Source organism: Notolepis coatsorum, assembly GCF_963971535.1.
Source record: "Notolepis coatsorum genome assembly, chromosome: 12".
NCBI classification, from domain to species: domain Eukaryota; kingdom Metazoa; phylum Chordata; class Actinopteri; order Aulopiformes; family Paralepididae; genus Notolepis; species Notolepis coatsorum.
Window position 1 is genome coordinate 99151106 of NC_140176.1, and position 13727 is coordinate 99164832.

Consider the following 13727-nt stretch of genomic DNA (forward strand, 5'->3'; position numbering starts at 1 on the left):
GTGTGTGTGTGAGAGCAAGAGAGAGAGAGAGAGAGAGATAGTTCTCCAACTTGTGTGAGTTGCAGTGATCTCCTGGTTGTTCCCCACCTAGGTTATCTAACTATTGCGCTGCTGCAACTAGAAACACTGTCCTGGCCTGCTTCTAAGTTCAGTGGCCTGACTGCAATTTTTTTTTTTTTTTTTTTTTCAATCTCAATATCTTCACTATCTGAGACAATATCATTCATATAACAGGGCTGTACACTGCGACGATCTCGTCGCAAATTGCCCCTTAATTTGGCCGTTGCGAGTTGGAAATATTATTTGGGAGCAACGTTGCGAGTTGTGATTTCAACCCTTCATTCGCATTTCACTCCTAAATTAATCCATACAAATTGGATACATTTTTTAAAAAACATTAGCCTACAACCAAGGCTGTACAGTGCGACACAATGTCGTGGTGCTATGAAAGAATCTGTCGGCAATGAATGAACTTACTGCGATCACCGATAGCCTGAGTGAAAAAAAAGATTTGCGTGTGGAGTGAATCTGGGTCACGCTATATACTTGGTACTTGTAGTCTATCGTGCGATTAAAGACCATGTCCCTATCTGCGTAGTCTATACATCAAACACCAAATCCCATAATTCCTAGCAAAACGAAACTGAATGTGGCCTCTCTTCCTTTCAATATGGGCTATTGCATCGCCAAAGAAGCACCTCCTTTCAATACATTTAAGACGCAAATTTTGCTCTGCAAGAACAACGGAGTGGATATCAGTCCATCTTATGACAACCACGTCCGATGTGGAGAGATGATAAGATGATGATGATTGACGTGATGATGTGATGATTGATTGACGGGGACACGGACACTTCTAACGTTCAGGTTCAGCCATGCATTAGGTAAGTAGTAGTAGCCCACTATTAGGACGTGAAATACTGTCTACTTAAATTTATAAAATATCAACCTATCTATCTAATAATGAGACAATATGCAAATAAGATAATACTAATTGTCACGGTTCCCTGTATATGAAATGAAAGTGGCTTGCAACTTTACTGCTGGTAAAATCACTGTTTATTTCTCGTTTAGCATAGTATTACATTCCACTTATATAAACAATCAAAGTCCTACCGTAAGAGCCTCATACCGGTCAATTAAACCTTTTTGATTAGTCTTTCCTTCGAGCTAAGTTGGACTGAACATTTCACTGTCAAAAGCGCAAATGTAAATAAGGTTGCGTCGCAACACTGTTTTCAAAATAAAGGTCACATATACAAATACCTCTCAATTCTTATTAAAAAAAGTCCCGGATATACATAAACATTAATTGGCATAGATCTCTATAAACGGCCCAACACATTGATCACTTTAGGCACACACTGAAACCAGTAACATCACAAATATGAAGCCGTTAATTACCCATACAAATAATAAACCTTTCATGGGGTTATTTACAATAATAATTCATTTGATTTCTAAAGCACTTTTCATTGTGAAACAAATGTATGCAGAGTTTCTTGTCCTCCTGATTAATGCAATGGTGTGTGTGTTGTGGTGATCTCATTCAAGGAGCACTACACAAGCGCGCGCACACACACACACACACAGTTTGTTGTTTTTGTTCTATTAGTGATTTACACACTTTCTCAGTTGGTTCATTATAAAAGATACAAACCTGAAAACAAACGCACTTAAATGTTAAATAAAAGGACCACAGTAATGAGGCAGGAGGAACATATTTTTTTAATAATGGTAAAAAAAGACTTCTCATTGTGTGCCCCTAGTGAAAAAGCTTAGCGTACAGCCCTGTATAAATAGTAGGCGTTAGGGATGCCCCGATCACGTTTTTGGCCACCAGTCACTGATCATCTATGAGCCAGAGGGAGCTCCACAAATCATGTAAAACCCAGATTCGGCTCAAACACGGGACTAAACACGTTACGCAATTATGCCACATCAATGTGGAACGCCCTACCCAAAGCTGTAAAGGAATGTGAATCACTACCCACTTTCAAAAACACTCTCAAAGAACACCTACTGGAGACTGCAATTCGAAACTGGCACCTACAAATGTCCTAACCCAGTTGTACAGTAAAGACCAAGTATGGCCTTGTCAGTATTCCAATGTACAGTCCCCCCCCCCCCCCTACCCAACCCCCCCCCCCCCCCCCCCCCACCTCCAATGTACAGCCCCACCCAACCCAACCCCACCTACCCAACCTCCTCCAATGTACAGCTTCTATGTCAAATGTATATACACTCTTTCTGGATTTATTTTAGTATCACAAACGGTACTGTATTTGCAAATCTGGTATGTCATAAATGTATAGATGTAGCAGTACTGTCTATCTGTATGTACATTGTGTACCTTTTTTCGATTAAGTACTTTATTTACGTTTTCTGATGAGACCGTGTCTCTCTGTAAGAGTAAGCAGTCCCTGTCCCCTCCTTTACGTCTCTCTCTGTAAGAGTAAGCAGTCCCTGTCCCCTCCTATGTATCTCTCTCTCTCTCTCTCTCTCTCTGTAAGAGTAAGCAGTCCCTGTCCCCTCCTTTACGTCTCTCTCTGTGAGAGTAAGCAGTCCCTGTCCCCTCCTTTACGTCTCTCTCTGTAAGAGTAAGCAGTCCCTGTCCCCTCCTCTATGTCTCTCTGTAAGAGTAAGCAGTCCCTGTCCCCTCCTTTACGTCTCTCTCTGTGAGAGTAAGCAGTCCCTGTCCCCTCCTTTACGTCTCTCTCTGTAAGAGTAAGCAGTCCCTGTCCCCTCCTTTACGTCTCTCTCTGAGAGTAAGCAGTCCCTGTCCCCTCCTTTACGTCTCTCTCTGTAAGAGTAAGCAGTCCCTGTCCCCTCCTCTATGTCTCTCTGTGAGAGTAAGCAGTCCCTGTCCCCTCCTTTACGTCTCTCTCTGTAAGAGTAAGCAGTCCCTGTCCCCTCCTTTACGTCTCTCTCTGAGAGTAAGCAGTCCCTGTCCCCTCCTTTACGTCTCTCTCTGATAGTAAGCAGTCCCTGTCCCCTCCTTTACGTCTCTCTCTGTAAGAGTAAGCAGTCCCTGTCCCCTCCTTTACGTCTCTCTCTGTAAGAGTAAGCAGTCCCTGTTCCCTCTTTTCAAGGGATTCACTACCTCAATGCTCTGGAACCTCAGCCTACAAACCTCATGGCCTGCAGCAGAGAGATGCTTGGCTACAGGAGACTTTTCATCCTGATTTCCAATGTTGCTCTTATGTTCAGAGACTTGGGTCCTCATTTCTCTCTGGATTTGACCAACAAAGCAGAATCCACATGAGTACTAAGAGGTGGATTAGGAGTAGTCTCCTTACCTCAAAATCAACCAGTTTTACTTTCTAGATTCCCTTGCCTTTTCTTAGCTACATGTACAGTATTGGAGGTGTACATGTAGTTGTGTGTACATGTACAGTATTGGAGGTGTACATGTAGTTGTGTGTACATGTGCAGTAGGGGTGGGGGGAAATATCGATACATAGTATTATCGCGATACTTTGCGTGGCGATACTGTATCGATACAGGGACGCCACGTATCTATATTTAATTATTTATTTTTTGTGACTAACTTTTTATTTTGTCTTTTTTTAAAACAAGTTCAGAGGAAAGACATTCACATCAGCATTTCATATGAATTCACACAGTGGCATAAAAAGTGTCTTTTCAGTATATAGATTGTCAGTCAGTATATTCATATACTGTGTAGCCTGCCTGTTTGTAGTTGTGACAGTCTTTTCCTCCGTTCTGACGGTCTTGTGGCTGCGAGACAGCCCAGGTCGCTTCTTAAAACCCCTCCCAGCCCCCCGGGTTTGCATAGACATTTTAGGAAAGGGGGAAACCATGATGCATACATGTATAGGATACAATTAATTAGAAAAGAAATCATAATTATGTTTGTTAACCTCTGATCCTGTTACAAAGTAATAGGGAAAAATACAATTTAGAAACAACAACAAAAATTATAACAGTAAACAGAAAAGATAAAAAAGAAACAACAGCAACATGATTTTTGTTCATTCTCTGGTGTCAAGGTACAAGTGTTCAACCTAGTGCAATACTGATTTTACCTTCTAGGCCGCAGGAAGTCATATTTGGATCGATTCTGTCCTTGCTCCCTGTGCTCTAGCACTGGATGCCTCTAATCTCAATACTTCGTAGAAGGACAGTTTCCAACTGTAAATATTGAGACTATGAGGTGGTTTCCATCTCATTACGAGCATTTTCTTTGCTGCCGTTAAACCGTCCAGAAACACTCTTTTTGTGAGGTGTTAATTTTAGAGATGAATCATCGTTTAATAATAAAATGTGTGGCAAACAAGGTATGTTTATCTCCGTTATATTAGTGAGAAATAATGCAACCTTGGCCCAAAAAGCTAGTACTTCTGGACATTCCCACATCATATGTATGTATGTTCCTATGACTTTTTGCGGACATAAAGCACATAGAGGACTTTGTAAAATTTTGATTTGACAGAGTTTCCTGGGTGACAGATAAAATCTTTATCATTTTGTAATGAGTTAATTGGTTATTATAATTACGAGAGGTTAACGGAATATTATCCCATACATTCTACCAATTTAGGCAGGCGTTGTAATTCTTTAAATCTATGTTCCAGACAGTGGTATTACCTGTAGTTCTGTTTAGTTTTCCTTGTATTTTATTATATAACCCAGAAACAAAACCATTTTTAACATTTATGTCATTCACTATATTCATTAAAGGGTGACCTGGTAAAGGCTGATTCCATGGGACACCATAAGCAGGCCTGTACACTGCGATGATATGATCGCAAATTGCCCCCTAATTTGGTCCGTGCGAGTTTAAAATAATATCTGGGGGCAAGCTTGCGAGTGGTGATTTCAACCCTTCATTCGCATTTCACTCCTAAATTAATCCATACAAATTGTAGTAAAACATTAGCCTACAACCAGGGCTGTACAGTGCAATATAATGTTGCGGTTGTAATTTCATTAGACAGACCAGCGCGGACCTTTAATAACATGCAATTTAATTGACACGAGCAATGAGCTAACGGTAGCTTCTAACCAAGGTCTCCATTAGGATTATGCTAAGCTAACTAGCGATCTCTGCTAACCCTGGAAAACGGTCAAAGCGGACTCCACAAGACTAGTTCCATTCGTGAGGAAAGGGGGTGGGTTATATTGACAACGCTTGACAACAGAAGTTTAAACATAACTTCATATTTATTGGTTATTCGTTTCTGTATATCATTCAATTCCCATCTCTGTGTGTCTCCATCTCTTCCTGTTTACATTCGAGTGTGACGTCATCACCTACGGCAGCTTAGACGATCAAAACCCGAAGGGGGGCTCGCTCTCTCTCTCGCTCTCTCTCTCTCTCTCTCTCTCTCTCTCTCTCTCTCTCTCTCTCTACATTCAATGATTTAAAGTAGCCAAATGTTACACACAGTATAAATACTAACTGGATAGTTGATGATATAAACATTTAATTTCATTATCTGAAATATTCTAAAATCATTAAGTCTGTGTGATTATTATTTTCTCACAGTAGTGTGTGTGTATATATATATATATATATATATGTGTGTGTGTGTGTGTGTGTATATATATATATATATGTGTGTGTGTGTGTTTGGCTAAAGTGGATAGAAAACACAGTACTGTGTAAAAGGCACCCAAGAGTTTTTATATAAATTGTCTTAGATGTAAATAATTTTTTTTATTAGTGTGTCAGTAGACTACTCTTAGTACATTTTCATTAAATTATTTTTTAAAGCATCTTCATGGTTTAATAATGCAAACATATGTTGCAGGGACTTATTATAATCATCATATTGGCGTGACTGTATGCATCAAAGGGTTCAATCAAGCATTTTTAAGTGCTTTAGAGAAGCAGTGAAGCATATAAAAGAAGCAGTGAAGCCAGACCAGCACTCTCAGGTTCAAAATTTAATGGCAGCCTGAAACAAACATGTTTCGGAAATATGTATTCCTTCTTCAGTGTTATAGCTTGCAAGCTATAACACTGAAGAAGGAATACATATTTCCGGAACATGTTTGTTTCAGGCTGCCATTAAATTTTGAACCTGAGAGTGCTGGTCTGGCTTCACTGCTTCTTTTATATAATACTTAATGGGATTTCAGCACCCAGTGTCGTATCTTGAGAGCGCGGTCTAACTTGACATTTAAGTGCTTTAGAGGAAATGTCAAAATATCGCGATATCATTTAGAGGCCATATCGCCCAGCCCTACTATAATGGTAAAATAGTTATTTAAAAATGTGCCCCTAAAAAATATTCTTTGCCCCTAAATTTCTCATTTAGGGGCAAGTGTGCCCCTAGTGAAAAAGCTTAGCGTACAGCCCTGATAAGTGCGCATTGCAGTGCGTAAATGTAAATAAAAAAAGAAGGATGTACTAGGGACATTATAGATTTGTTTGAGCTCTTGAAATGATCTGAGACCGTATTCACTGTATATGTCAGATAGTTTGTGAATACCTTGTCTTTGCCAATTGGGAAATGTAGCTGGTTTCCCTCCCAACAGTAAGAAGTTGTTATCAAAAATAGGGATATCTATGTGCCATTTTGTGTTCCACTGTCCCGTTTCGGCAATATATTTCCAGACGTAAATTGAATGTGCTATAATTAGGGATGCACGATAATTATCGGGCCGATATCAGCAATTATGACGTCATCCCGATAAACCCGATAGCGTTATTGATAGCTCCGATAATATATAATAAATTTTTTGGTTAAAAGAAATCCGTTGTGGGTGGATTGGGTTGAAGGGCGCTTGTTTTTATTATAGCCTCCTCCCGTTTTGCCAGTACTGTGGTACCACTGATAGCGTGTGGTTTAGGAAGAGGGAGTTTTTCACAAATCCAGCGCTCCCTTTCTTGGCTGTGACGTAGTCAGGTGACATTCAGACTGACTGAGGCAAGATAGTAAAAAAAGATGGCGGCGTCGTCTGACTTTTTCAAAGTTTCAGAGGAAAACAGTTTGCTTGCTATTTGTAACAAATGCAGAAGTTCCACGAGGAGGGAAAGGGGCAACAAGCGATAACACATCCAACATAATAAGTCACCTGAAACATCACCACCGCTACGATGGTGTATTAAAATCTGACGACGCCGAGCAGCTAAAGGCTAATGCAACGCGGCATAAGCTAATCCAAAACCAGCTGCTGGCGGGCGGCGGGACATTTACTGAGGACCAGCACAAAGTGTGGATATTATGATTTGACAACATTATTGCAGGTAAGCAGGCAGCCTAGCCGTTTCTAACTACTAACGTTATCACGCTAGCTTGGATGCTAACTAACGTAATTAAGCTTGTCATGGTTCATGGTGAGCTGTTTGTGTTATAACGAGACGGCAAATTAATGAATGAATGAAAACTTTATTTAACAGATTGCAGAATGGGTACAATACAGTACAGCTCAATACATACAATTGTTAAGGGGATGCAGACCAGAGAAAGACTTTCGTCTTGTTTACATCAGGGTCCCCCATTTACAATTCATCATAACATAATGACATACATGATATACAGATAGACGGTACTGCCTACATCTATACAAATACAGTACTGTTTGTGATACGAAAAGAGTCCAGAAAAGAGAGTATATACATTTGACGTATTATTATTGTATTGTGATATGTTTTGTTTCATGTTGAAAAAAAAATATTTTTTTAATAATACAATAAATATCGGTTATCGATATCGGTTATCGGCTTGAAGAGCATAAAGTTATCGGTATCGGTGTCAAAAAATCAATATCGTGCATCCCTAGCTATAATTGGGCCAAATTTAGTATGGCAAAAGCTTTGGGATAGACCAGAAAAGAGGATATCTTTGAGTGTATATGGAGATACAATGTGCGTCTCCATATTTACCCATGGTATGTCAGAATCATTATTGAACCATCTTAGCAACATAAGAGCATAAAAGAAAAATAGTACTGTTTGAAATTAGGAACCGATAGCCCTCCTGTTTTCCTACTGTTTTGGAGTGTGGAATTGCTGATTCGTGGATGTTGTTCACGTCATATAAATTTGAATACTAGTCCCTGTAGCTTCTCCCAAAATCCTGGAGGTGGCGGTAAATGAATCATGCTTACCAGAAAATTGATCTTAGGGAGAATATGGGTCTTGACTACTGAAAGCCTGACTGAAAATGGGATTAATAATAATGACCAACGGTTTAACTCATCAGATATTACCTTATTAAGGCTCTTGTAATTTTGACACAATTTTGTCAATGTATGGGTATATATCTATACCTAAATATCTGAAACCAGAACCCACTGGTATTTCTGTATGTAGTTGGGGACTACTTGCTGCTGTATTTAGGGGAAGTAAAATTGATTTATTGAAGTTTATCTTGTAACCTGAAATAAAACTAAAATGTTTAATAGTGTCTAGGACTACAGGTAGGGACTGTGGTGTATTGTCAAGAAATAATAACAGATCGTCTGCGTACAGACACATTTTATGGTAAGTGTCATTTACTATTATGGGTTTTATTTCGGCACAATTTCAAATTTTTTGGGCCAAGGGTTCAAGAGAACGCAAATAATAATGCGGAGGCGGGGCAACCCTGCCTGACGCTACGTCTGATAGGGAAGGGTGTGGAACACTGATTGGATGTGATAACCATGGACGTTGGATTATGATATAAGATTTTGAGCATATTTATAAATGTGTCTCCAAATGCCATATTCTTCATGGTGTGCCATAAGTACTCCCATTCCAGCCTATCGAAGGCCTTTTCGGCGTCAAGGGACAACACTGCGCATGGTGATATTTTTGGAGCTTTGTCAATAATGTGTAACAGTCGTCTTAAATTATCTGATGCAAATCTTTGTTTAACAAATCCAGTTTGGTCTGGGTGGACCAATATTGGCAGTATCGTCTCTAGATGCCGTGCGAGGACCTTGGCATATAATTTTAAGTCTCCATTAAGAAGGGACAGTGGGCGATAGTTAGCACAGACGTTTCCATCCTTTCCTTTTTTCTGTATCAGTGTGATAATTGCTGTACTTATGTCTCTATTAAAACTCCCTTTCATAATGGCTTGTTGGAACATCTCGAGTAGTAATGGACCCATCTCTTTCCAAAAGGTCAAGTACAGCTCCGGTGGGATACCATCGAAACCTGGTGATTTCCCCTGTTTCATTTCTTTCAGTGCATCGTAAAGTTCCTCCTGGGTAAAGGGAGAATCCGTTAAGGTTATTTGTTGCTCTGTTAATTTAGGTAGTCCCAAGTCTTCAAAAAAGGAGTCTAAATCAGCTTTTGAGAATTAAGCTTCAGATGAATACAATTGTTGATAGAAAAGTTTAAATTCTAGATTTATTTTGACCGGATCGTTTACCATCGCTCCTTCTTTATTTAGGATTGATGTGATGTCTGCTTTCTGTTCATTATATTGGATTTTCCTAGTCAACACAAAGCTTGGATTATTTCCATTCAAATACTCAATTTGCCTCGCTCTGTGAGCTAGGAACTCTGCTTTTTGTGCCATTAGAGCATTTAGTTCAGACTTCGCTTTCCAAAGCTCCCTTTCTCTTTCTTGATCGTAGTTGTTTTGTTGTTCTGCAGTTAGCAATGAGTGTCTATTTTCCAATCTGGATATTTCTTGATGGTGGGCTTTGTTACGTGCTGTTAGATTCTGATCAAACTGGCCAGTATCACGTCTTCGTCTGTTTGGCTCTCCATCCAATTCCTCTGCGTTGTGTCATTTTAATGGTCCTGACGTCTCCAACACTGGCTGATAAGATCCTTATCTCTCCCCGTTAGTACAATCCGCAAACCATAATAATTCTCCACCTCTGTAAGAATTCGACACTCCGACAACGTGAAATACCTTATAGGGAGAAGCGTTGTTTATTCAATAAACAGAACCTCATAATCAGATGTTATCAGATGTTATCAAATTGTATCGTCCTTGCTATTCAGTCCAATGGTGATCAGGCCTGGTCGTTAGCCAAGACCATCCTCGCGGTAGCCGAAGCTAATGATGATGTGGCATTCTTTCCCCCCCCCCCTCCTCTCTGTGATGAGAGGAGAGAGTATCTTGGTCTCTTCCCTCCTGTGGGATTCGTTTTTTTTTTTTTTTTTTTTACTTTCTTTTTTAGCGTTTATCGCTTTTCTGGTCAAGCATGACCGACAGATACAGGGTGAAACGGGATATAGATCAGGGGAAGACATTCTGATAAATGACGGCGGGTCCGGGAATCGAACTCGGAGTCCACCAGATCCGTGACGCAGTACGGTTTTCCCCGACGCTGAAATAGCGCCGAGATATGCGGTGAGCTACTGGAGCCCCCCGTGGGATTCGTTTCTTTGGTCTGCCTTACACCCGGAACCACTGTTCGACTTATAGATCTTCGTCGTAGCAACGACGGCCCCGCCTTCTGGTTGTCATGCGACGTGCTGATAATCTTTCACACATTAAAATGCAGTTTTCTACTGTTTCATTAAGATGAACCCCTCTCCCTCGCTCTCGCTATCAGTTTGTTCTTACAAGGAATTCAAAACATTCTCTCGCTGGCAGTGTGCCTCACAACAATCACCCTGCTCTACTGAACCACCGTCTCCTGCTTCCATGCACATTTCGATCTCACCGTTTTAGCTGTGGTCATCCCCCCCAATCTATACATCACATACATTGAAAAAGCACCCCAAATCCTTCATTCCCCCCTTTGATTCTTAATCAACCTTCAGAATCAACAGACTCCTTGGTTTTTCAATTAATTATACCCAAAAATAGACTCATAACAATTAGGGCCCCGCCGTCTGCTGTTTTGCCTTATTGTTTTCCATTACCCGCATCACCCCTAAACCAGAAAGGATAAACAACGGTCAGGGAGGAGAGAGAGAGAGAGAGAGAGACAGAGAAAAACACAGAAAAACACAGATTGCAATTTTCCAGACAACACACCTAAACCCTTCGGCCCCCCTATTAGGTACACCCCACGTCCAAATCAGAGCGCTCCCTTCCCTCTTACAGTACACCTCCCATCTTGGGCCGGTCCCGTCTCCTAGGGCAAGGGCCCCTTTCAGTGACGGCTCCTTTTCCTGAGCTGGTCCTCCTCCCAGGGCGCGGTCCCCTAGGCAAAAATGTCTCCCCTGGTCTGCTACTGCTCAGTGTCTCTGGCTGTCCTCTCCACATCTGCTCCTCCACCGCCGCCGTCTCCTCTCTCTCGTCGTGGATGATCTGTGTACCAGGCTGCGGTGCCTGGCCCCTGCTGCTTCCTCCTCCAGTCTGTCTCCTGGTCATCTCCACCGCTGTCGGTGTCTCCCCCCGCTGAAAGCAGAAACACAACACCAGCAGTCGTCTGTACATTCGACTTCCCTTGTTTTGCTATTAGTCTACCACCTTCTCCACACCTATTATCCATCTTACAGGGCGGTTCCCTGTTTGTTGTCTTCCGGCGTGACACTTGCAACTAAACCGATTCCCACTTTTCGACGCTGGCTATCTTCATCCCAGTTTGACCCCCAGCGTGCGCCAGTTCTTCTGGTGACGTGTCTTCTGAAGACCCTGCCTATCTATCAGGTGTGAGAAGGCCCCACTGGAATTCAAACTCCCTCTTTATTCCATAATTAACCCATTCAAATAACTGCACCATCTTTCTGTGCAATTCTTATTTAATCCATTGTATAATTAAACTCTATCTAATATTATTATTATAATAATAATCCACTCTCTGTGCTCATTAGATTCTCTAACTTGAATCACTCCCCCAATCCGCCACTAGATGGTAGTACAGACCTATATCTAAATATTCCCCTATGGGTAATGAAAACTCCCCAGCACTACATTTACATTTACATTTAGTCATTTAGCTGACGCTTTTATCCAAAGCGACTTACAAGTTCTGTACGACAAGCCATCAGGAAGGGCACAACTCTATCAGCTGAGCAACAATGTTCATCAAAGTGTTGAGTGCTACAGTGTAGGTTAGTTTATTAGGACAAGTGCATGACAGTACGGTTAGTTAGGGTTAGATTTTTATTTTTATTTTTTTTTTTTTTTAATTCAGATAATGGTTGAAGAAGTGCGTCTTTAGTCGACGGCGAAAGATTGGACGTGATTCGGCTGTCCTAACTGGGGTGGGTAGTTCATTCCACCATTGTGGGGCAAGGACTGAGAATAGGCGACTTCTCTTTGATGACCCTCCCGGAGCTTGGATAGGAGTAGGTCTGAGGCGGCCAGAAGATGCAGAGCGTAGGGGTCTTGAGGGTGTGTAGTTAGAGACCATTGACCGGAGGTAGGCGGGAGCGGTTCCCTTTGCCGCACGGTATGCTAGGTCGAGGGCCTTGAAGCGGATTCGTGCAGCAATGGGGAGCCAGTGCAGGTCCCTAAGAAGTGGGGTGACATGGGCCGACTTCGGTAGGTTTGAGATCAGGCGGGCCGCTGCGTTCTGAATGAGTTGAAGAGGCTTAGTGGCAGTGGCCGGGAGGCCAGCGAGCAGTGCATTGCAGTAGTCGAGGCGGGAGATGACTGTTGATTGGACGAGGAGTTGGGTGGCTTCTTTTGTCAGGAAGGGGCGTATCCTTCTGACGTTGCTCAGGAGGAATCGGCAGGTTCTGGTCGTCGCTGCGATGTGAGCAGAGAAGTTCAACTGGTCGTCGAGGACAACACCAAGGTTCTTGGCGGTCGGGGACGCAGTCACAGCTGCATTCTCGACTGTGATTGAAAGGTCGGTTAGGGGGGAGGATTTGGCCGGCAGGTGGAGCAATTCTGTTTTGCTTAGGTTCAGTTTGAGGTGGTTGGACGTCATCCAGGCTGAGATGTCGGACAGACAGGCCGAGATCCGCACAGAGACGTGGATATCTGAGGGAGGGAAGGAGAGGAAGAGTTGAGTATCGTCGGCATAACAATGGTAGGAGAAGCCATGAGACGTGATAATGTTACCCAGTGATTTAGTGTAGAGGGAGAAGAGAAGGGGTCCTAAAACTGAGCCCTGGGGGACACCCGTCCGCAGGGGGCGGGTGGCCGACAGGGTCCCTCTCCATGACACTTGGTAGGAGCGGTCATTGAGGTATGATGACAGCCATGTCAGCGCAGAGCCAGCCACTCCCATTCCTGCGAGGGCCGCAAGGAGGATCTGGTGGTTGACTGTGTCGAAGGCTGCAGATAGATCTAGGAGAATCAGGACAGAGGAGAGGCCTTTCGCTTTTGCTAAGTGAAGTGCCTCTGTGACCGCAATGAGGGCTGTCTCTGTGGAGTGACCAGTCCTGAAGCCTGACTGATTAGGGTCTAGGAGGTCATTCTGTAAGAGATAAGTAGTAAGTTGGTTGGATACAGCACGTTCAAGTGTTTTAGAAAGGAAGGAGAGAAGAGAGACAGGACGGTAGTTGCCTATGACGGTAGGGTTCAGGGTTGGTTTTTTTATGAGCGGCGTGACTCTGGCTTGTTTTAGGGAGGTGGGGACCACCCCCGAGTTGAGTGAGGAGTTGATGGTTGCAGTTAGGAATGGGAGGATGTCTGGTGCTATGGTCTGGAGGAGTGGGGAGGGTAGCTGGTCCAGCTGGCAAGTAGTCGGACGGTTTGACGTTACCAGTGTCAGGGTCTCTGCTTCTGTAATGGGAGAGAAAGATGACAGAGTGAAGGATGAGGGTCTCGATTCAGCATTTGGAATGGGTGGGGGTTGGGAGAAGGAGCTGCGGATGTTCTCCACTTTTTCCTCAAAGAAGATCGCAAAGTCTTCGGCAGAGAAAGATGAGGGAGGGGGGGGTGGGGGGGGAGTGAGGAGGG